Below are 23,551 nucleotides of genomic sequence, written 5' to 3'. Positions count from 1 at the left end.
TCTGCATCAGGGTTTGGGGCACGTAAAGTGTGCTGACAGTTCGATAGGTACAGGTCACCCACAATAAATTCCATAAGCTCCATAAAAAATAACAGGGAGGATAAAATCTTGGAAACATATTTAAAGGAAACCACACTCCCTCATTTAATGGGTTTATGGAAATGACTCATACTTAGTCTCTAACAGATAAGAATCCGGTTCATAAGTGACCCATGTGAACCATGGCTACTCTTGCCTTTCTGCTTTTCATCACTAGAGCCCAACATGATTAATTCATTAAAAACATAGTTAATAGCATGGCCTTTAGAGCTGGGCTGCCTTGCTCTAATTCTAGTTCTGCCTTATTAGATGTGTGATTGTGGGCAAGTTATTTAACTTGTGCCTTGGATATCTCATCTGAAAAATTGGGATAATATTATATATATATAAAGATTTTAGGCCGGGCGCCGTGGCTCACGCCTGTAATCCTAGCTCTCTGGGAGGCCGAGGCGGGCGAATTGCTCAAGGTCAGGAGTTCGAAACCAGCCTGAGCAAGAGTGAGACCCCGTCTCTACTATAAACAGAAAGAAATTAATTGGCCAACTAATATATATAGAAAAAAAAAATTAGCTGGGCATGGTGGTGCATGCCTGTAGTCCCAGCTACTCGGGAGGCTGAGGCAGCAGAATCGCTTGAGCCCAGGAGTTTGAGGTTGCTGTGAGCTAGGCTGACGCCACGGCACTCACTCTAGCCTGAGTAACAAAGTGAGACTCTGTCTCAAAAAAAAAAAAAAAAAAAAAAAAGATTTTAGAAAGTGTAAGTAAGCATCATGTGATTGCTGTAGGTATTATTTACATCAAGAGATCCTTTAAGGGATAGGAAAGGCTATGTGAGGTACAGCAGTGAGTATTAATATATTTATTGAAAATGTTAATACAGATAGACAAAGAAAGTAGAATGCTAAAAGAATAGGTCACATATTCAAAATTTCCCAATGTATAAGGAATTAAAAAGAAGATTCTTTCTTATCCTCTTCCTGAACCATATGGGACCCAGGAGGCAGAATACAGATTCTTATTATTAAAACTTATATGCTATACTAGGTTAATATATTACACATTGGAAGACTGACCTGGGAATATAATCCCTACTTGTAATATTTACATGGAAAAAATGTTTTCATATTCAACTATCTTACAAAAGATCTTTTGGAAAACCATATATTCAAATAAAAATTGCCTGTGTAAAAGTTTTTAGTGGACCACAGAAGTTATAGCCAGAAATCATAATAAGCTAATACTTTTTTTTCACTAATTACCACCTGAAAACATGCTCAAAATATCAGTAGAGACGTGGGTATTGACATGGTTAGTGTATAATACTTGTTGGTAATAATAAAGTGGGTAACTCCCACCTTCTAATAGCACATGTATATTTTTAGTATATCTCTTCTACATAGAAGTGCCATCACCAACAACATGGAAAAGAGACTTATCAAAGCATTGACTCAGATATGAAAAGCTTATAAAATTATAAAGAATAAGTGTGTAAAGAAGAAACAAATTCTATTCACCATCCCATCAGTCTTTATGAGCCTCCATATTTTTCCAAGTTCTAAAATTGATATTGATATTGGCCTGGCATTTCAGAGCCAAGCTTTGAATGGGAGTTTACTTAACTCCTAGACAGAATTCCTATTAAGCTTCATAAGAAGCCTTTCATCAGAATCCGGAGTTAACATTTGAATGGAACCAAACCTTACCAGGCTGACTTAAGGATGCCTTTCTTTATGCTTCCATTTCATCTTGTGAATATCTCTGGTAGAATAATTATTATTTTATATCGTTATAGTCTATTGATGTATCTGGATCACTGCATTAATGGCCTTTTAAAATCCCTGCATCTCAAATGCCTTTTAAAGTGTATGATTGATGATAGGAGTAGAATAAATGTTTAATGAATATCTCATTGAATGAATGAACTATCAGTTACAAAGATAAGAGTGAGAAATGGTCCCAAATATTGGCTTTAACTATTATACATCCTTGATTTATACCATTTTATCTATTTAAAATATAAAAATATGTTTAAAAAATCAAAATGCACCAATGGAAAACTCATGTAAAATATAACCATAACGTAATCTTGATGCTTGGATTATGTGGCCATGATTAAAGCACAAAATTGTAAGAAAGCTACTGGGGCATTAGTATAGGGAAAATAAAACTTCAAATGCTTAACTATAAACCTAAAACAATAAGATGATAATTGTATGTTCATTAAGCAAATCTTTGACCAATATCGTATTGTCATAAATCTTTTCTGTATTCTCATTAACAAAAATAATGATTAAACAACTTTATATAAGAAACCATATTTATTACTCTCAAGCAAGTGCTCTTTTCTACGATAATGTAGTAGAAAAGATAAAACATGTTCATATTTTGATTGTAAAAGTGGAATTCAGTATCTATCCCAAATGTGTGATGATGACACCCACTGTTTTATTAATTCAGAGGAGAAAGAAATCATATGTGACTAAGATGGAACCTTCAATACCTTTGTTATTATCACCACCAGTGCCACAACCAACATCAGGTAGTTTTCTTGCAATTAAGGTTAGAGAAGCGTTCGCTGAGTATTTAGGATTTTAACTAGGCCTTGAAGAACAGGTGGTTATGTATGGAGAGATTATATGCTAAGTGATCATTTTTTGAATGGCATACATGAATGTATGGAGGCAGGGAAATGGGGAAAACCTGTATTTAACAAGACGGGTTTGGATAGAATAGAAAGGTTTTATAAGGGGTTCTAAGTATAAACATGGAAGTATGAGAGAAATTGTTGCTTTATAAAGTTTAAGATTACCTTAAAGGCAAGAAAGCCATATAGTAATTTGACATGTTTTGTTTTTTTTTCCTGCTAACAATATCATTATTAAGATTCTTGGTGATATGACCTAGGAATTGACATGAGGATATCATAGCGCAAATATCAATAACTATAAAACAATATACATTTAACTTTTTTGTACCTTCCTTCTATTCCAGAGTTAAGCCAATGACACAGAGTGATTCTGAACACAGGCTTTGGAGATAATGAGAGATAAGAACAAACTGTATCTCCAGGGCTTACTAGCTATCTCTGCTTTGAGGGCTCTGCACTCATTCTAACCTGCTTCCTAATTTGTTAGATAGAGTTAACAACTTCTTTATATATTTTCTTGAGAAATTACAAACACACAAACACAAATATATATGTAATTTCAAATATATATATATATGCACATATATATTATATATGTGCAGCTTTTAGCTATGTTATGGCATATAGTAGAAATTCAATAAATTTAAGTGTTGATACTACTAGTGTCATTATTTAACAGTATCTCTATTACAGTGATAGTAACCAGATACATCCTTATTATTATACAAGCTTTTAAAATCCTTTTGCTAAAAGTTCACATGGAGATATGAAACATTTTTATGAAATAATATGCACATACATTATATAAATGTTGGATATAAGTTATCCAAGATTCCAAAGATCACTAAGATATATATGTAGGATATTCCTGTAAAGTTTTTTATATGTATATATTCTGCTTCTTTTTAAGAAACATTTTTTTCCCTCAATTCCTTAAGGATGCAATAGAGAGGTTAAGCAAAACACTCTATCAGTGATTAAGATATAAGGTTTTACTTGTTCATGGGAGATGGAAGCTACCGGTAGGAAAAAAGTAAATTTTTGATCTAATGCAATAAAAGTGTATCCACTGTGTTGTGGAAAGGATATAAAAAATCTAAACTCCATGTACACTTTTGTTTCTGCCAATCAACTTTACCCCAGGTAAAGCTATCAGTAAAATAATCAAGCTGTTGAAATTAGTATAGTAGATTTATATGTGATTTGAGAATGTTAAGAATTTGAGGATAAATTGACATTTTGTGAATTGAATTTTGACAAATTGACCTGGTACCATCAAGAATGTCCACCAGTCTGTATTGACAACCATTGGAAAAATCATCTTCAGAGAATAATTATTTTGGTTTAAAGAAGTGATATTCAAACTGTCTTACCCAGAACTCTATGTAGTTCCTCATTGATGCTGCTGGGATGATGTTGTGTGTGTTAAGGGACATAGCAGATGTTGATCTAGCATTGCACTGGGTTTTCTATCAACCCCCACCTGCATTCTCCATCTTCCTCTATAATACCATCTATTATCAACCTTGCTTTATCTTTTCTATATACTGAAACTTCTCTTTACATTTTATTTACAATAATGACCCCAGTAACAAGATATGTTTAGAAAAACAGCATGACATGGTAATGTGTCTATATAAGTGTCTGTGAAATGCAAATGGAAGTAAGCTCTTATGGTCCACTAACTTTAGGGAGTGAATTGTCATCATAGAGTATGAAAGGTTATGAAGTATCAGACAGATTCATTGTTAGGAGGAGTGGAGAAGAAAGGACAGATTGAAGGACTAGGGAATTTGCCCAAGTAGAAATAGGATAGTATAGACTGGAGAACTAGAGATAAAAATAAAAGGGATAGAAATAAAGAAGATAAAAGAGATAGACATTCCAAAGATAAACCATGTGTTCCTATTTTATAGTTTTGTTAATGATCTCCCCTAGAAACAACTTGGAAAACTATTTGAGTTACTATTTATGAAGGGAGAATAAAATGTTCCAGCAACTGACTATAATGATTTTTCCTAGTAGGGAATGAAGAAGTCCTTACCCAGGGAAATGGCAGTAGGTAGGGATAAAAGGATAAAAGTAATCAAGTGACACGTCAGAGATTCAACACTGAATTGAAATCAATAACTAATTGACTAGAGACGGGGCTTTTGGAGGAAAAAAAAACAAAAAAACTCTAGCTTAAGCAATAGACAGATAATGATACTCCTAGCAATGAGTGATATCTTGATATATATTGTATAAACTTTATATTACTACACAACAAATGACCACAAATTTTTCAGCTTAAAACAAGTTGAATTTTATCTCACAGTTTCTGTGGGTCAGGAATTTGGGCACATCTTAGCTGTGTCCTTTGCTCACGGCCACCCAAGGCTGCAATCAAAGTGTTCACTGGGCTATGCTATCTGGAGGCTCAAGTGGTGAAGATCCACTTCCAATCTTACTCAGTTGATTCACAGATTCATTTTCTTGCAGTTGTAGGGCTAAGGTCCTGGCCTCTCGCTAGCTGTAGCTGGATGCAGTTCTAAGCTTCTGTTGACTACCTTCAGCTCCTAAAGACTGCTCATAGTTTCTAAATACCACCTGGAGTTCTTTACCATGTGGACTTACTTAATATGGACACTTATTTCATCAAATCAGAAAGGATAAGAACAGACTAGAGCAATTCACTATAAGGATGGAATCTTACAAAATCATGGAAATGACATCCCATCATCTTTGCCATATTCTATCAGTTAGACTGAAATTATAAGCCACCCACAATCAGCAGAAGGGGATTTTGTAAGGGCATGGACACTAGCAGATGAGATCATGGAAGGCCACTCTGGAGTTTGTCCCCAAAACACATGGATAAATCAAAATGAGCTAAGGGGAAAAAGAAAGGCAGATGAAGTATTATAGGAATTTATGGGCACAGATAGTCATATAATAATAATAATTAAACTACAAAATGGAATCTAAAATATGGCTTTAGTAAGTACATGGGTAGTACCATGAAGATGGCTCACACAGTAGAGCTTTTTTAATTCTGCTTATTTAGTAGTTTACACATATATTATTATATTTTCCTACCTGTACTTAGTGTACATTATTGTGTTGACAAATAAACTAATGTGATAATTAGCTCTCGTTGTTTAAATGAGTTTATTTTAAAATGAGGAAACTTTTAGGCTTTCAAATGCCAGATCCAACTGCATTCTTCCTCAGGCAATTTCCCTTAGTGAAACCAAGTCACCTGAAGCAGTGACACTTCTCCATATAAAAGGAGTGTGGCTGCATATAACATTGACAGCATGAGATTTTAGGTTTAGAAAAAGCCTGAGGCAAATACATTATGTTTAGACACTGAAAAAACACAGGCACATTATTCAGTTTGTGCCCAAGCAAGCTAATTTATTCCAGACTTGTGAAGCTTTGTTTTGATAACTGCTGGGCTTGTTCTTAGCTCAGTGCTGTTTGACTGAGAAGTCTTCCCTTCTAAGTGCTCTCTTTTGTCACGACAAATGGTATATAGGGGCTAATGAGCTGATATCATAAAGTGAATCCTTAAAGGAGTATAATAAGGTCATCGTGATACACCCTGCCAGAGGTAATGCATTTCTGCCTTACGGTGTCTGCTGTAGCTTGCAACAACTGTATCTGTGATTGTTCAGTTTTTATTGTAGGTGTAATTAAAGGAGTGAGCATACAACTGTTTTAAAAGGATAAGATTTTGGTTTAAAATATCAGGAGCTTGTTCAAAGTTACCTGAACTTTTTGCAAGGTTATCAACTATTTACTTTTTTTCTATGTTTTATGTAGATAACACTTATTTCTCCTCTTTTCTACTCACTGAGTCCATGCTGATAACTAAATTAGCTACCTTTCAATTTGTGATTTGGGGCACAGTCATTATATCTTATTACAATAAAACTATAAAATGTTAACTGTATAGCCCTGTTTCAGAAAATAAGAAAGAAAATGAAATTGGCATCAGTATTGGATCCTTGTACATGTCCACTAAAACAAATAAACCAAAGTAAAAAAAAAAAAATCTCCAAATTGTTAGGCCATTTGCATAATTTAGTTGGAGCTTGCATTGATTTATTGAATGTCCATGTACAAAGAACATGTGAAGATTAATACAATAGATTGAGCAACAAACACATTGTGGAGTAAAACAGATTTGAGAGAGAAAGAGAGGACAATGCCCTACATATGTTTACTCAAATGAGTAATGAGAACAGCTGATTGTGATGACCGATATCTCTCATTCTTTTTAGTTTTCTTCAGAAGACTTGTTACAGGAGCACCTCTAGGACAGTATTCATTATAAGCTTCTGCTTCTCATCATGTCTGCCCTTGGGATTTTAAGAATGACCAAGGAATTTCATTTGTCATGACTATTTAGATGCATTTAGTTGTAAATTCAAACATAACATTGAAAATTAATATAAGGTCTATCTTAGTTATAGTGGACATGAAACCCATCCCTTACCCCTAAATAATTTGCTTAGAGTGAAGCTATAAAAGGAAGGACTACTCAAAAATATCAATACCTTCCTCACTACTACAATATCATTTACATTTATCTCCTGTATAAAAGTTGTGCTCAACCATAAACATGTTGATGTGTTGTCTAGATATAAATAAATGAATATTTTCTACCCTATATAATTTACCGACCTTCCATAAAGAGTTTGTGTGTCATGATGTTTTATTTTAATCAAATTTTATTTTTAGTCATTGTCCAGGTGCATTTTTTTCACCTCCGATTTTCCTCCCCTGAATATGGCCAATAATGTAACTGTTTTGAAAACTAATGTAAAAGTAGTATAAATATTCATCCCTGTTAAATTGAATACTTAAATGTGATACAGAAGTTATAGATCTTTTAAAGGCATCTTTTTCTTATATTCAGCATAAATTATACTGTTTCTAAATGGGATCCTTAATGGACTATGGATATTTAAACACTCCTATCACTAGATATGATTATTAAAATCTATTCTAGTATAATCTAAGCCAAGGAAACAAAAGGGTGGAAATGAATATTCCAGTAAGTTTAACTTAATAGGCAAAAGTGTTCAGTGGGTGTGAAACTACATTTAGAGGCTTGCTATTATAGCTGGAGAATAATAAAGTATTAATATAGGACTTGGTCCAGAAGTTGATTATTAAAAAAAAACAAAAAAAACAAAACATAATCCAAGATTAATGGGAAGGTGTTTTGCTTCTTGCTTATATATCTATGTAGTTTGAAAACAGTCCCAAGATTGTACTCTATGAAATGAAATCATACTGGAGGGATTTTGAATATTGATACAAATTTTCCACCTGGTGCTTTAGTCAAACATTTGCATTGTTAGTGTTCTAGCCAATTTTAAGCTATTAAAAGCCAAAAAAATAGTTTTCTATTTTAATGAGCTCTTTTGCACTATAGTAATTTTAAAATGTCAGTTTAATCAATAGTATGTACAGTACCAGAGCCTTTGGGCATATAAAATGTCAGTTGTTTAATTTTGAAAAATGGGTATTGCCCTTACAAAATCATCTGGTCAAGCATTTGCATTATATTACACTTAGCACAGACACTTACATTGTACTTAGAATGTCTTCATCATTTATTTCAAGAAGATATAAAGGCTAGGGGATCTTTACCTGTGATATCCAATTACCAGATCTTATGGCCTGATTAATTTCCCTAATTTCTGCCCCACACAGTGCAACAAAGTGACAGAAAAAAAAGAACATTAAGCTGTTTTAAAACTGTCCAATTTATACTGCTAAAATTTTTGGTTATTAATTCTCCCCACCAACATAAATATATTTGTTACATGTAGAAAAACTTTATCATGCAGCCACGCAATACCGAAGTGTTGATATATTCTTGAATATAGGTATGACTTTCAATACTTAGTGATATTGCAAGTGAGTGGTCATAATAGAATTTGAAGAATGATGAGGAAATATGTATGTCTAGATTTACATTCCTACACACACACACGCACCGTATAAAAATTAACATATAAACATGAGTAGCTGGATAAACTGTTTACAAATCTGTAGATCATCTTTAGAACCTCTGACTTAGAATATAAGCCAAATGGAAAATACAGATTTCACTTTAAGAAATTCTAGGGAGAACTTCAAAGATAAGGGAGTCATTATCCAAAATAACTAAAACAGAAATAAAGAATGGTCCATGTAAAGATTCATTATGAGAGAGATATGACATCATGTGGTTTCAAAGATAGATAAATGTAGATTTATAAATTTAAAATAAAGGCCTCAAATGGAAACTCAAAATACTACTTTTTCTCATGAGTAACTCTATGTAGTGTAATTATTATAAAAGCAGAAATTTATTTAATGTCAACTAAAGATTCTCCTGAAAAGTACATCTATTTTTATATTACAATAATTAATAAATAAAGCTATCAATTGAGCACTTTATCAAGCACTGTGCTTTGGCTTTGTATAAATTAATGCCAATTTTATAGCACAATCCCTCATTTGAAGATGAAAACTTTATGATTCACAGATAGAAAACATCTGGCCAAAATTATAGAGCTTATAATTGCAGAACTGAGATTCAAAGTCAATTCTATTTGAGTCTAACAGTTGTTCTTTCAACCACTGTGCCTACTGCCTCTCCTTCATTAGGCACCATAAACCATGATATTTCATATCAGATATTCCTATCGTTTGGTTACTAATAGCTGTTTCAGTATTGAAAAAAAAAAAAAAGATACACCTGAGAGAAATCACACGTCACTAGCATATTCTCAAGAATTACTTCATAAGAGCCCTATCTCATGAAGAACTTGGGGAAATCAAAGGGAAAAAATTACATTTGAAAGGAAGAGCCAAATAAAAACTGATTCAAGACTGAAAAAGATGGAGTTTTTTTTATAAAACTGATATAGAGTGAAACTCCTTTTTTTTTTTTTTTTTTTTTTTGAATTGTGGTCCTTCTCTGTAGCCCAGACTAGAGTGCAGTGGCACAATCGTAGCTCACTATTGCCTCAAACTCCTAGGCTCACGAGATCTTCCTGCCTCAGCCTCAGAAGTAGCTGGGACTATAGGTGTGAGCCACTGTCCCCCACTAGACTGATTCTATGTTTAATTTATTATGCCTATGCAAGAGAAATAAAATACTTTACTGGGTACAAAAATGGGCTTAAAAATGAATACTCCTACACTGCTGGTGGGACTGCAAACTAGTTCTACCTCTGTGGAAAGCAATATGGAGATACCTTAAAGAGATGCAAGTAGATCTACCATTAGATCTAGCAATTCCACTACTTGGCATCTACCCAAAAGATCAAAAATCACTTTATGAAAAAGACACCTGCACTCGAATGTTTATAGCAGCATAATTCACAATTGCAAAGTTGTGGAAACAACCCAAGTGCCCATCAATTCATGAGTGGGTTAATAAAATGTGGTATACGTATACCATGGAGTACTATTCAGCTTTAAAAAACAATGGTGATATAGCACCTCTTGTATTTTCCTGGATAGAGCTGGAACCCATTCTACTAAGTGAAGTATCTCAAGAATGGAAAAACAAGCACCACATGTACTCACCAGCAAATTGGTATTAATGGATCAATACCTCAGTGGACCTATAGGAATAAAATTTATCAGGTGTCGGGCAGGTGGGAGGGGGGAGGAGGGGATGGGTATATACAAACACAATGAGTGAGATGTGCAATGTTTGGGGGATGGTGACACTTGAAGCTCTGACTCGAGGGGGGAGGGGGGCATGGGCAATATAAGTAACCTTAACACTTGTACCCTCACAATACGCTAAAATAAAAAAAAATCTAAAGACCATTTTGATTTAAAAAGCAGGGAAGTAAAATTTAATAAATCCATATATATATGTATATATATGTATGTATGTGTATATATATATATATATATATATATATATATTTAAAGAGTAAGAATACATATGTTATTTGACCCCGTGTGAGAAATGGCTGCAATGAGAAAAAAGGAAGGAGAAAAGAGAATACATTAATATCTATTGAGCATCTACTATGTGCTAGGCACACAGATTCTCCTATGTTGTCTATAAAGAAACTAGGGAGAGTTGGGCCTGTTTGTCACATACCAGATGCTGAATGAGTGAATGAGAAACTTCCATGATAAAGCTTGATTGCATTCTACATTAGATTTTTCATTGTGGTGTATAAATATAAACAGGATTATTTTGCTCAGAAAATAATTATTCAACCTTAGCTATAAGGTAGGCATTTGGGACAGAACCATAGTAAGTAATGGAGGTTTGTGATTAATAGTGTAATATTATATAAACAAAGAATTACAATGATAGAGGCATATATCAAATTACTTGGAGACATAGACCAGGGAATAAGTAACATTCTTATTGCTTATGGTAGGAGGGATTAAAAGGCTTGAATTAATATTTGTGGCAAATTATGAAAAATGCTCATGATCATTCCATGAAAGAATATTTTTCAATAGAAGAAACACAGTGCAAAACCAGATATATGTCAAAGATTTGCCCATCCAGAGATTGGTGTGGAGTTCACAGGAACATGGTGGTACAAAACTGAGCTTAAAATTTAGTTTGCCTCATCTGTCTCGCTTGGTGGTGATTACCTGGAACTTGGAGAAGGGTTATATAATTTGTGAAATCCAGTCAACCATTAGATTCAGTAATAGCAATATAATAGGGTGTTAGTACATTGATTTAAAATGAAGTACAGGTACTGAGCAAAGATTTTGGTACATTAGAAAATATATAAATAAATACAGAAAATATCAGAAATAGATTATGGTATGTTTAGCTATGCGGATGGGTTATTTCTGTTATTATGTCGGGATAAGGGGAATGGTGATACTCAAAATCATTATTTTTTAGCTCTTCTACAATTTTTATCAACCAACCAACTAACTACATGATTTACATAAGAGGATATGCATTTTGTTATCATTAATCCATATACATATCATTGTGGCTTTGAATACAATTTGGCTTTCTTTTCAATCTCTTTGTTTTTAAAATAATAACAACTGATCTGCCATGGATATAGAGCCAACTTTCTATAATTATGTTTTAATGTAAAATGTTTCCTATCATTTAGCTCTACATAATTTCCTATTATTAAATACATTCAAAATACCCTAAAAGCTTATCAATATCTATAATTGGTCTAGTTCACTAAGCCCTTGCAAATTATTTTAAATATATGGCAATATATTTAGAAGAACTAAAATTACCCTAATGTTTTATTAATTTCAAATCATATTAATGAGAACATAATATATATATTCATGACCATAGAATTGCATCTATAATAGTGAAATAATGAAATTGTCTTCTGAAAGTATCTGACAAAATGAAAAACAATGTAAAGAAGTTTCCGGAATGTAAATTAAAACCTCCTCAAGATCCCTAAGCAATATCCCATATTAATAAGAACTATGTGAAAAGCCTAAAAGGTGACCTATAAAAAATAAATCCAGACTTTAGTTATGACGGTTTCATTAATAGATTGCTTTACAAGAAGTGAATTTAAAGCAAAGATTTGACAAAGCCACAGATGCTCAAGTCAGACACAGTCCAGTGAATAAAGGACATGTTCAGGAAAGGCCATTATAGTTGGGTTCCATGAGCCCTTTTCCTACCTGCCTTCAAGTCATTTTTAGGGCTGCAGTGATGTCTCAGTATTCAGGTGACTGAGCAGTATCATTGAAAGAGACCAGCATAAGTTTGCAGACCCATTTCTTATAAAGGGTTGTATCTCTCCTTTCCTGGGCAGCATACAGGATCAGGGATCAACCATTCCAGGAAAGGGCTGAATAGCAATGTAAGCATTATGATCCAGCATTGGCAACGGTGTTCTCTGAGGGTAAAATAAATCAGAAAACATTCACTTTATTAGCATCCAGAAATCAAGGTTCTGCTGCCAGTTCCTCTGGGTATCAACAGGTCAGTCCACCCATCTGAATCTCTTCTGCCTGGTCTTTCCAAATATGATTTGAGATCAGAATATTTTATGGGTCTGTCTAGACTAAAGTTATTTTATGGTTGATTGAGTCTAAAGCTTTCACAGAGAAGAGCCTTTTTCTCTCTAGTCTATACTTCCTATTCTCTAGATTTTTCTTTCAAAATTCTTCAGATGCAATTTAGGCTAAACTATTATAGTTACAAGAATACGTTTTGGGGAGGTGCTCTGAATATAATATGGTACTTCTTCAGAGATATGACTCTGACCCAGGAATTAATTCAGTGTTGGTTTGACTCTCTGAGTGTGTGTCATCATCTCCATCAGCCAGATGTCCCTTTCCTGCTGGAGGCATTTTACTCATCTTAACGTCCCTTCCTTTTTCCTTACTACTTTTTTTTTTTTCCCCATTTCCCATTTCTCTTGCTTCTCTATCTCTGTTCAATGAAAGGGCTGAGGCCATGGTAGTGGAGGCCTGATAAGAGACTGCACAGCTAGTTGGAAACCCTAATATTAAGATACTACTTATGGAGTTGAATTTTGCTATATTGCTCATTCTCAGAGGAAGAAGTTAAAAGGAGCTGCTGCTTACAACCTTCTGATTACCAACCTTCAATTAAGTTTATCAGAAAAAGACTTTCTAGTGTATCTAAAATAGCCAAGTTGTGTTATATGAATTTTTCTAGAGCAACAACTTACTCCATAGTTTCTGTAGTCTCAATTCTGTCACAAAGTATTTTTAAAATAAATGTATAGTGAATAAATGAATTATTAAATAATATTATTCAATATCTTTTTTAAAAATCTCAAAAATAATATTTATGTTAGAAGAAACTAGGATTGACCCAAGATTTAAATTGACTCCAGTAGTCCAGTTCTTAAATAATACACAATAATACTTCTTCTCTGGTATTAGAGAAGGGAACTAAAGGTTAAATACATGCCTTGTCAAAAGAGTATATATGATGATAAGTTGTTTGTTGTAAGATATTAAAGGACTAAAACCTAAAGTTCATATGGAACCATGAAGGATACTGAATAGCCAAAGCAATCTTGAGCAAAAAGTACAAAGCTTCATGTATCACACTACTTGACTTCAAAATATTAATATATTACAAAGTGATAGTAATCAAAACAGTATGGTTCTGGGATAAAAACAAATGCATAGACCAAAAGAACAGAATATAGAGCCCAGAAATAAATCCATGCATTTACAGCCACTTGATTTTCTACAAAGGTGCCAAGAACACACAATGGGGAAAGAAGAGTCTCTCAATAAATGTTGAGACAAATGGATATCCACATGCAGAAGAATAGAATGTGTCCTTATCTTACTCCATATACAAAAATTAACTCAAAATGGATTAAAATTTACATGCAAAACCTGAAACTGCTAAAGTACTAGAAGAAAACATAGGGAAAAAGCTCCATGACAGTGGTCTGAGCAATGGTTTTTTTTTTTGTTTTTTTTTGGAAATGACCCCTGAAGCACAGGCAACGAAAGGGAAAATAGACAAATGGTAGTACATAAAACTAAGCTTCTGCATAACCAAGGAAACAATCAACAACATGAAGGGACAGCCTATGGAATGGGAAAAAAATATTTTCAAGCCATTTATCTGATAAAGGTTTAATAGTCAAAATATAAAAGGAACTCATAAAACTCAAAAGTGAGAAAACAACCTGATTTAAAAATAGGCAAAGAATCTGAGAGGCTATTTCTCAAAATAAGACATACAAATAGCCAACAGATATATGAATAAATGCACATCACTAATTATTAGACAAATGCAAATTAAAACCACAATGAGGCATCAACTCACAAAGATGAAAGATAGGTGTTGGAGAGGACGTGGAGAAAAGGGAACCCTTGCAGAATGATGGGAACAGTATAGAATCTCCTCAAAAAATTAAAAATAGAATTAGCATATCATACAGAAGTCCCACTACTGGGTATATATCCAAAGGAAATAAAATTACTATCTCGAAGTAATATTTGCACTTGTATGTCCATTGCAGCATTATTCACAATAGCCATGCTATGGAATCAACCTGGGTGTCCAACAATAGATAAATGGATAGAGAAAAGGTGCTATATATACACAATGGGATACCATTCAGCCATAGAAAATCTGTCATTTCCAATAACATGGGTGAACCTCGGGGAAATTTTGTTAAGTCAAATAAGACAGGCACAGAAAGACAAATACTGCATGATCTGACTTATATGTGAAATCTAGAAAAAGGTGAACTCATAGAAGTAGAGAGTAGAATGTTGGATACCAGGGATAGGGATAGGGTGTGGGGTTGGGAGGTGTTGGTCAAAGGGTACAAGATATCAGTTAGATAGGATAAATAAGTTCCAGAGATCTAGTATACAACATTGTGACTATAATTAATAACAGTTTACAGTATTGTGTTCTTGAAAATTGCTGAGAGTAGATTTTAAATGTTCTTACCACAAAAAAGATAAGTATGTGAGGATATGCATATGTTAATTAGTTCAGTTTAGCCATTTCCACAATATATGATGTATATTTCAAAACAAAATCTTGCAAAAAAATTGTATAAATATATATAATTTTTGCCAATTGAAATATAAGTTAAAAAATAAAGGATCAAATGGATATTCTCAAGAAAGCAAAACAAAGCAACTCAATAATCTTTAGCATGCACACTTTTCTTTTATACTCTATCCCCAAATCTGTGTTTAAATAGAGGTTTTAAGGGTTATGGATGCCCTTTATTTGTAATTATTATTTGTGTGTGAATGGTGATGGTTTCTCATACACACACACACACATATATATGTATATAATATATATATATATATTTATCTCCAGCTCATCAAGTTGTATACATTAAATATGTTTGGCTTTTTGTGTGTCAGTCATACTTCAATAAAGTGGATTTTTAAAAAAATATTATGAACTTTAGGTATCCAGAGTCTTATACTTTTTTTTTTTTTTTTTTGAGGATTAGGATAGCAATACTTTTCTGAAAAGCATCAGGAAGACATTTTCATTGATTATACATTAGAAAGTAACATCTTTAAAACAGCAATTCAAGGAAATCAGAACCAAAGTTAGAAGATAAATTATGTGGAAATCTGGGTTTCGAGACTTTCTTGGAGTAAAGTCTAGCCCTAAGGAACTGTGTTGTCACTTTGATAATGGTGAAGTGATTTTTTAAAACTCAGAAATATTATATTAGAATTTTTTTCTGAAAGTCATCAAAGTTTTTATACTCATTAGTGACCAAACTTGCCAGTAATGAAAAGAGATAAGATGATCTTCTAAGAATGTATGTAGGTGTTTTGCAGTCATTTCATAAACATATTTGAATTGAGAGAGTGGTTGAATGGATACAGTATCAAGATTTTCTTTAGATCCAGTGAATCTTCCAAGCAAGTGAAGCAGACTGTGACATGTTGTATAATTTTATGGATATCAATGACCTAACTGCCCCTAAATGACTATGCTCTATTATTTTCTCTTTTTAAAAATTATTTCTTCTATCTACTAATAGATTCATGCATTTGCTCAATTGATTTATTAAATAAACATTTATTCCATTTTTCCTAAGCAAAGCACTGTTGAGGAACCAAGTTTGTGGTGGTAGCATTATAGTCATGGTTCCTGTTCACCTTGAGTTTTCATGTTTATGAGGAAGACAAAATATAATCAAATAATTACTCAGATAAATATGATTTCATTGAATAGTTAGTAGTTCATATTTGTTGTGTATTTGACTTCCTTTTAGAATGTGATATACATTTCCAAGTAGCATTTAAGTGGAAACCTAATGAGAGAAGGCAAGGAGAGGATTGCTGTAACAGAGACGACAGCCCATCTAAGGGCCTTGAAATAGAATGGAACTTTCAGCCCAAATGGAGCCTGGTGAACTAGAGCGATCAGTTCAGGAGGAGGGGCTGGAGAGGTCTACTGTAAACAGATCAAGCAGGGCCTTGTAGGTTAAGGATTAAAAAAGAAAGAACAGTTTTTAAAAATCTCCGAAGTGCAAGGGGAGGTCATTTATGGAGAGATATGATCCAATTGATATTGTAAGATAACTTTGGCTGGAAAGTAGAGAACAGATTGGAAGGGCAACAGATTGGAAGGGCAAGAGCACCAGAGGAAAGACTGGTTAGGAGACCATGGGGGTAACGCAGGAGAAAGGTAACAGCTTGGACAGGTGGGTGGCAGTGAAGAGGATAACATGTAGATGGATTTAGGATGTGTCTGGGGAGGTGAGAGAGGAGGAACAAGAACCCAAGACAACCTGGGTATTGGCTTCAGAGTTTGGATTTCTGGTTTATATTATGACTGTCTGATGTTGCCACTGTTAGAATTACTAGCATGAATTATAATATTTTCTCTCAAAAGCCTCTGTTAAAATGTACTTACATTAAATGGAATTACAGCAGATTTTTTTTTCATTAGGGCAGTTTATTAAATGTCTGTAGCATAAAAGAAGACTTTAATGAATATGAATATAGGCAGTTGTAAATGGAACACAGGTAGCGAGGCTCAAGGGAGTATGTGAGAGTGTTGGACAGTATAGTTGAAGGTGAGGAAATGAATTTAATAAAAATGTGTGCCGAATGTAGATTAGTCTACTTAATTGATGTGTTTGAAACTTGCACTTTCAGCCGAGATTTGCAGAAATACCAATGCTCATATCAATTTCTTTCTTTCTTTATAAATTCACTCATACAACAAATATTTCTTGGACACTGGTTTACTATGTGTTTGGTATTCTACCAGATATGGTGCATATGTGGTAAGCTAAGCAGGAATGTCTTCAGAGAGATTCAACTCTGTTTTTTCATTAAGCAGTTTCTGCCATACTGTGTTTATTTCTGTGGTTTGAATTTTATGATTAAATGTTGTTACGATGGTAAGGAACATTTTGGTACAATTGTTACCAGAATGACATTATTGACATATTTTAATTAGAAATAGTATAGCAATTGTTAATAGCTCAAGCTCTGGAGTCAAGCCACCTTGGTTTATTAATAAATCCTAGTTCTGTTACTTGATTGATTAGTTAATTGCTCTGTGCCTCAATTTTTCTTCAATTGGGATAAAATAGTATCTTTAGATTTGTATGAGAATAAGTGAGCAGATATTAACAGATATAAAGTACTTAGTGCCTGATATAAGAAAAGCAGTAACTATTATTATCATTTTAATGTACACAAGGCACAAAAAAATGTGTTGTATGTAATTTAAAGAGATAGATTTTATATAGATATGTTTTAAGACCAAACAAAAATGTGGCCCACTTGCAAAAATTTATGGTGGAATTTCAACTTTTTAAAAGTTTAAACACAATGAAAAGTTTTAACTTGATTGACCTAATAGAAAGATAACAGTGTATTGCTTTCACTCTTGGGTTTTGAAAAGATTAAAGCAAATAAAATGTTGATATTCTACCATGTACATCTCTTAAGAAATGTAAGCCACCAAAGCAATCCAGAGTGAAGACTTTGTCATTCTGTTGGGAACCACCAAACAAAGCAGTTTAAAACCAGGCAACTTAAAGAAGAAGTAAATATGCCTTTTTACTACTGCATTTCTCTATTGAAGAACGGGTGATATACTGGTACATTCCATACTAAAATAGCATTTAATGTAGTAAAAGTGCAAGATTCTCTTTTGGTATGGTTTACGGCAATGCTTTTCAGTGGAATCTATAGAGAGATTCAATCAATCAAGTAGTACTGTCATTATGTTTTGTTTTGTTTTGTTTTAACTTTAGAAAAATGTTTGCTTTTAATATTAAAAAGTTCTAGTGAATGACAGTCAAGTTACTCAGACTTTTGCTCTGAAACTCCTGTAAAGGTAGAGAAATAAATTCATAACTGTAGACTACTTAAACCTGGGAACATTCATAGTATGTTTTTCCTTCTAAAACTTCAAGTATCACTGAAGGTCCAGAAAGATTGTTATTTTTTTCTTTAGTTTCAAATACTCACTAGCATATCACCGTAAACCTAAAGGACATGTTTACCCCAGTTTGAATCAATTTAAAGTATTGCTTATTCTTAGAGATTATTATACTCATTGTCTGAAAAAGCCAACAAAACAACAGTTATTTATTTATTTATTTATTTATTTGAGACAGAGTCTCACTCTGTTGCCTGGGCTAGAGTACCGTGGCATCAGCCTAGCTCACAACAACCTCAATTTCCTGGGCTCAAGCAATCCTTCTGCCTCAGCCTTCTAAGAGTTGGGACTACAGGCATGTGCCACCACACCCAGATAATATTTTGCCTATATATTTTTTAGTTCACCAATTAATTTCTTTCTATTTTTAATAGAGATGGGGTCTCACTCTTGCTCAGGCTGATTTCGAACTCCTGACCTTGAGCAATCCACCCGCCTCAGCCTCCCAGAGTGCTGGGATTACAGGCATGAGCCACCATGCCCAGCCAAGAATTATTTTTTATAAATTTCATTTGCATTTTGCTAGTCTTGAAGTTATAATCACTTTTGTTTGAATGGGGACTAATTCAGGCCTGATTATAGTTTTAAATTATTAATCCCTCTAAAGTTACTGTTACAGCACCTTCATTGACCTTCATTGCTTTGACATTATTTTCTCTCTTCACCACTATGTCACGATCGTAACTGTGAAATTAACTCTCAGTTTTTTATTAGGTACACTGCCTGCTTTAGATCTTATTGATCGTCCTAAGCCTGTGGACAGTTTCTGGCAACTAGACAATGTGTTTTATGTAATAATTTTCACATTCCATATTTGTTTTTAACTATTCAATAAATACTTTAGACATTAAAAAACATTTTAAGAAAATTAAATATATAGAACTTAAGGTTTACAGTTAGTTGGAAACAGCACTTTATTTTATGCAACATGCAACTTCCAATTAGAATATTTATGTTGAGATATGTAATATATAAGCCAATGGGTACAAAGTGTGAGTAAATGAGGTTCACATATGAAAGCACCTATCTCAGTATTTGTCACAGTGAACGTTCAATAAAGGTTTAGGGTTGCTTACTATAGATTTACAAATCATAAGATGAGAACAAAGCAGAAAAACATAAATACCGTACAAAGTTAGGAGACAACCAGACATTGAAGGAATTGATGCATTGTTAGGAAAGGAGTATAATTCTGCAATATATCCAGAAATTTATGAAATGCTAAGTAGCAGTCATTCCTGGAATTTCAGTATTTTTCTGCCTAGTGCCCCACTGTTATGAACTTAGAATGTTCTTTCTTGCTAAAAGTGTCAAAGTTTGCTTTCAAAGTCTGTTTTCCCCTAATGTAAATGTATCTCTGATGTATTTCTAGAATCTAATGGGACATGTTATTTACTGTACACAATTTATTTGGCTGGAAAGCATCTTTTCTTCAAAGTGAGTTATAATACCCTAAAACAGGCAACAGAGACAAAGCATATAGTAAGAAATGTATATGTTTATTTCCTGATAGTAGCTTTTAGGAACATTGGATTTGTAATATATTGTATGAATTTAGCACTTAAAGCATGGCTTCATATGATTTCTCATGATGGGATAAGAAGATGCTCATTTATTTTTGTTCTAACCTGCTACATGTGCCTTGACAAAGTTATATTCCTCAATTAGGAGTACTGTTCCTGCATCATCTCTTTTTTTCCTGCCTTGACCTTCTTTGTCACCTAATGGGTTAGAGATTTACAGAAAAGAGGGAAAGGGAGAGGCTGGGCAGATGTCCATGGTGCTGATTCACTTAGATTTGGGCCTCAATTTAACAGCACATGTATGAGATTTGGGATGGTGGGGATCTAGGAGAAGAATGTCATACAGTTTCCATTCTACCTAAATATTATGTTTCTGTGCATAGGGAACATAAAAAGTGACAATGTGCAGCAACAGAACACCCATATATCTTGCTTATCATTTTATTTCTCTTTTAGCAAGGAGAAAATAATGATTTTTTAAAAAGATTTCTTCTATAGATAATTGAAACAGACTATAAAAGTTTGAGTTATTATATATTTTAATGTATATATTCTATAATTATTTTATTATTTTAACAAGTATATTTAATGTATTTCCCATATGTTTCCCATAAAATGCTGCATTTTAGAAATATTTTCCAGGAAAAATATGAGATATAACATAAGAATATTTGCTATAATCTACTTAAAGTTGTCAATGGTAAAAACTAAAGAAGGAGCCAAACCCTGTACTTCTTATAACTCAGTGTTGTGACTAGAATAATGATTGTGTGGTAATGTGTATATAATAAGAAAACTTCTCAATTACAAATTCTTTTGTTTTCATAGTACAATAACCTTTCTCAATAAAATAACAAGCAATTGAATGGTTTGATTTTTTGTAATACTTTATAATTTGGAGTTTATTTTAGTACATCAGAAGTCCCAGACAGACAAAAATTTCATTGCCATGTTGCATATTTAACAAAAGCTATTGTAACAACAATATATAAGGAGATACTTTTTAAATGGCAGTGTAGAGTGATAATGAAAATTACATAGCTAATCACTGTCATTTTACAAAGACATATGTTGCTCTGAATATTCTTTTTCACCTTCCTGCTATTTATAGGAATTGAAGAGTGCCAGTGGAAAGCTGCATCATGAGCTGTTTGGGCTTCTAAAGTGTCCAGTGGATTTTTAATCACATGAGGTAAATGCTGAATGCATTTTAATTATATTTCCAGGATGAAATGAAATACCATTCTGTGTCTTAAAATTCATTTTTCTTATACCAAGAAGGCAGGTAATTTTCTTTTTATTTATTCATATACTTAATTAACTGACGCCTCTAATTTGTGTACCCCAAAGTGATTGGGGAAAGTTATTGACATGTTGGCAATCCACTGTTGGGCTTATAAATGGTTCTCTGTAAAACTATCACAGGTGTGATGATATGGTTCAGACAGTCTGTACACGGTTTGCATCTGCTTAAAATCATTTTTGTACTCTAAAACACTGTTTTAGCATCTTCAAATATTATACATTTGAATGTGTGATGGCCAAAGATGTTTATTTATTAATATTAATACATATGACATGGGTAGTGATATAGGAGGTATATTACTGCAATTTTAAAATGGAAGCTGAATTACTTATGTACTTCCCCCCTCCCATTAGTCCTAGTACCTGTAAGTGGCTTGTGTATATGTGTGATGTGTATGACTTTCTTTCCTTTGGAAAGTCTTGTTAGTTTTTTTACCTTCTCTTTCTCTACCAGTCGTCATTTACCAAAGATCACAACAGGTTGTTTTGTTTTTGTTTTCTTCATATTTTTTCCAGTTGTTAGAGAATAGATTGAGACATTTGCAGTCACTCTTTTCTTTTTATCACCTAAAATTGCAGAGAATGAAATTAGGAACCAAGAAGTTCCCAGGAAGTTAATGCTCGGCTATTAACTGTTAAGAAATGTCTCATTTAATTCAAATAAAAGGAGACATATGGAACTACATCATTTTTGTCCTCATGAAGACCAAGAAATGAAGCAGTCACACAAAATTTTCTTCTGACAAAAAATGAGTTTTCTAGAAAGGGAATGTATCTACTTCTAGCTCACTTCACTTGACTCTGACAAACAATAATAGCAATGAAGGAGGGACTAGTATATCAAAAGTCTGCCTAGGTGCAAATGGTGAATGCACACATATACACACAAACACACACATGTCATTCTAGGATGGTATTTTGGGGTCCAAAGGAAATTGATACTCTCCATGCACAGAAATATAGATTTAAATGAAAAAAAAAAGATATATATTTTGAGGAGTAATGGAGGGAAACAAAACAGGCACAAACTATATGAAATTTGTCACATTAAAAAAAAATAAAGGTATCATTGATAAAATTTAAATTATGAACTACACCATGAGGCATATGGCTCACATTTTACAAGAGTCTCCATTATGTTAACTTGGATGAGATGATAGGGAAAAAAATGACAGTTTTGTGAAGAGAATTAGGGGAAACTGCTAATTTGCACAGCACAAAACTGTCTATCATTTTCAGGGCTCTTCCAATCAAAAAGAACATTTAATAGCACTTAAAATATGACAAATTTGAAATGATTTGGAGACACTGTAAAATGTAATTGCTTCTTTGAATATTTCTGAGAATACTCTTTCATAGTTCCTTTAGTCAGTTTAAGTAATCCTGATAAATTAGCCCTTTTTTCTAATTGAATTGTGTGAAATTCTACAATCTATCTCTGATTGTGAAACCAATGAACACTGGCTATTGTCAAATGTACCTTGATAGCCTATAGTTAAGAGGACATTTTTTATCAGTTAAAAGTGAAACATACATGATTAATTTATGAAATTATTAGAAGTTATTTTGAAAATTAATATTTCATTTCACTTTGATGGCATTTTTTAAAACATCAAATCCATATGCAAATTTTTCTTCACTGCAAACTTTCATTTTAATAAAAGTTTAAAGCATATAACATAAGCAGAATGAAAGAGTAGGTCCCATATCTTTATAGGTTCTTATTCTAACAATTAAGATAATTTTATTTCCATTTCAGCCCCTTCTCCCAGAACACTGGTCTCTCTTCCTTTGCCTACAGTCAAAGTCAAGTCTTCATTTAAAATAACCAAAGGAGTTTTAGTTTTGTCCAATCCTTCCACCGGTACTGAATTACCTACCTATTTTTTTGTTTGTTTGTTTATTGCTAATCTCTACCTAAAAAAAAAAAAGAGATTTTCATTTCCTGAAAACCTTTGATGGGGTTTCAGAGATTATTTTCAAAATTCTATAACCATCCAGAATATTTTTCCCAACTTTAGTGAACATCAGAACAGAATATTTTTTAAATCTATAATAATATTTAAGAGCTAGAAAAATTGTGACTATGGCACAGACATTTTGTGTTGTGTAAAAA

The 23,551-nt window shown here is 33.1% G+C and overlaps 1 non-coding gene across 1 annotated transcript in view; it reads left to right on the top strand.

Annotated features, from left to right (window-relative positions):
- LOC105871193 (uncharacterized) overlaps nt 1-23,551 on the top strand; it is an 869,222-nt gene that overhangs the window by 492,039 nt on the left and 353,632 nt on the right. The window contains exon 3 of the transcript XR_012922106.1: nt 21,242-21,322. This is a non-coding gene — a transcript (uncharacterized LOC105871193). The remainder of the gene's footprint in view (nt 1-21,241; nt 21,323-23,551) is intronic.

This window comes from Microcebus murinus, chromosome 12, assembly GCF_040939455.1.
Source record: "Microcebus murinus isolate Inina chromosome 12, M.murinus_Inina_mat1.0, whole genome shotgun sequence".
Lineage (NCBI taxonomy): Eukaryota > Metazoa > Chordata > Mammalia > Primates > Cheirogaleidae > Microcebus > Microcebus murinus.
The sequence above is the reverse complement of the archived record's forward strand: the minus strand, read 5'-3'. Positions and strand labels throughout refer to the sequence as shown.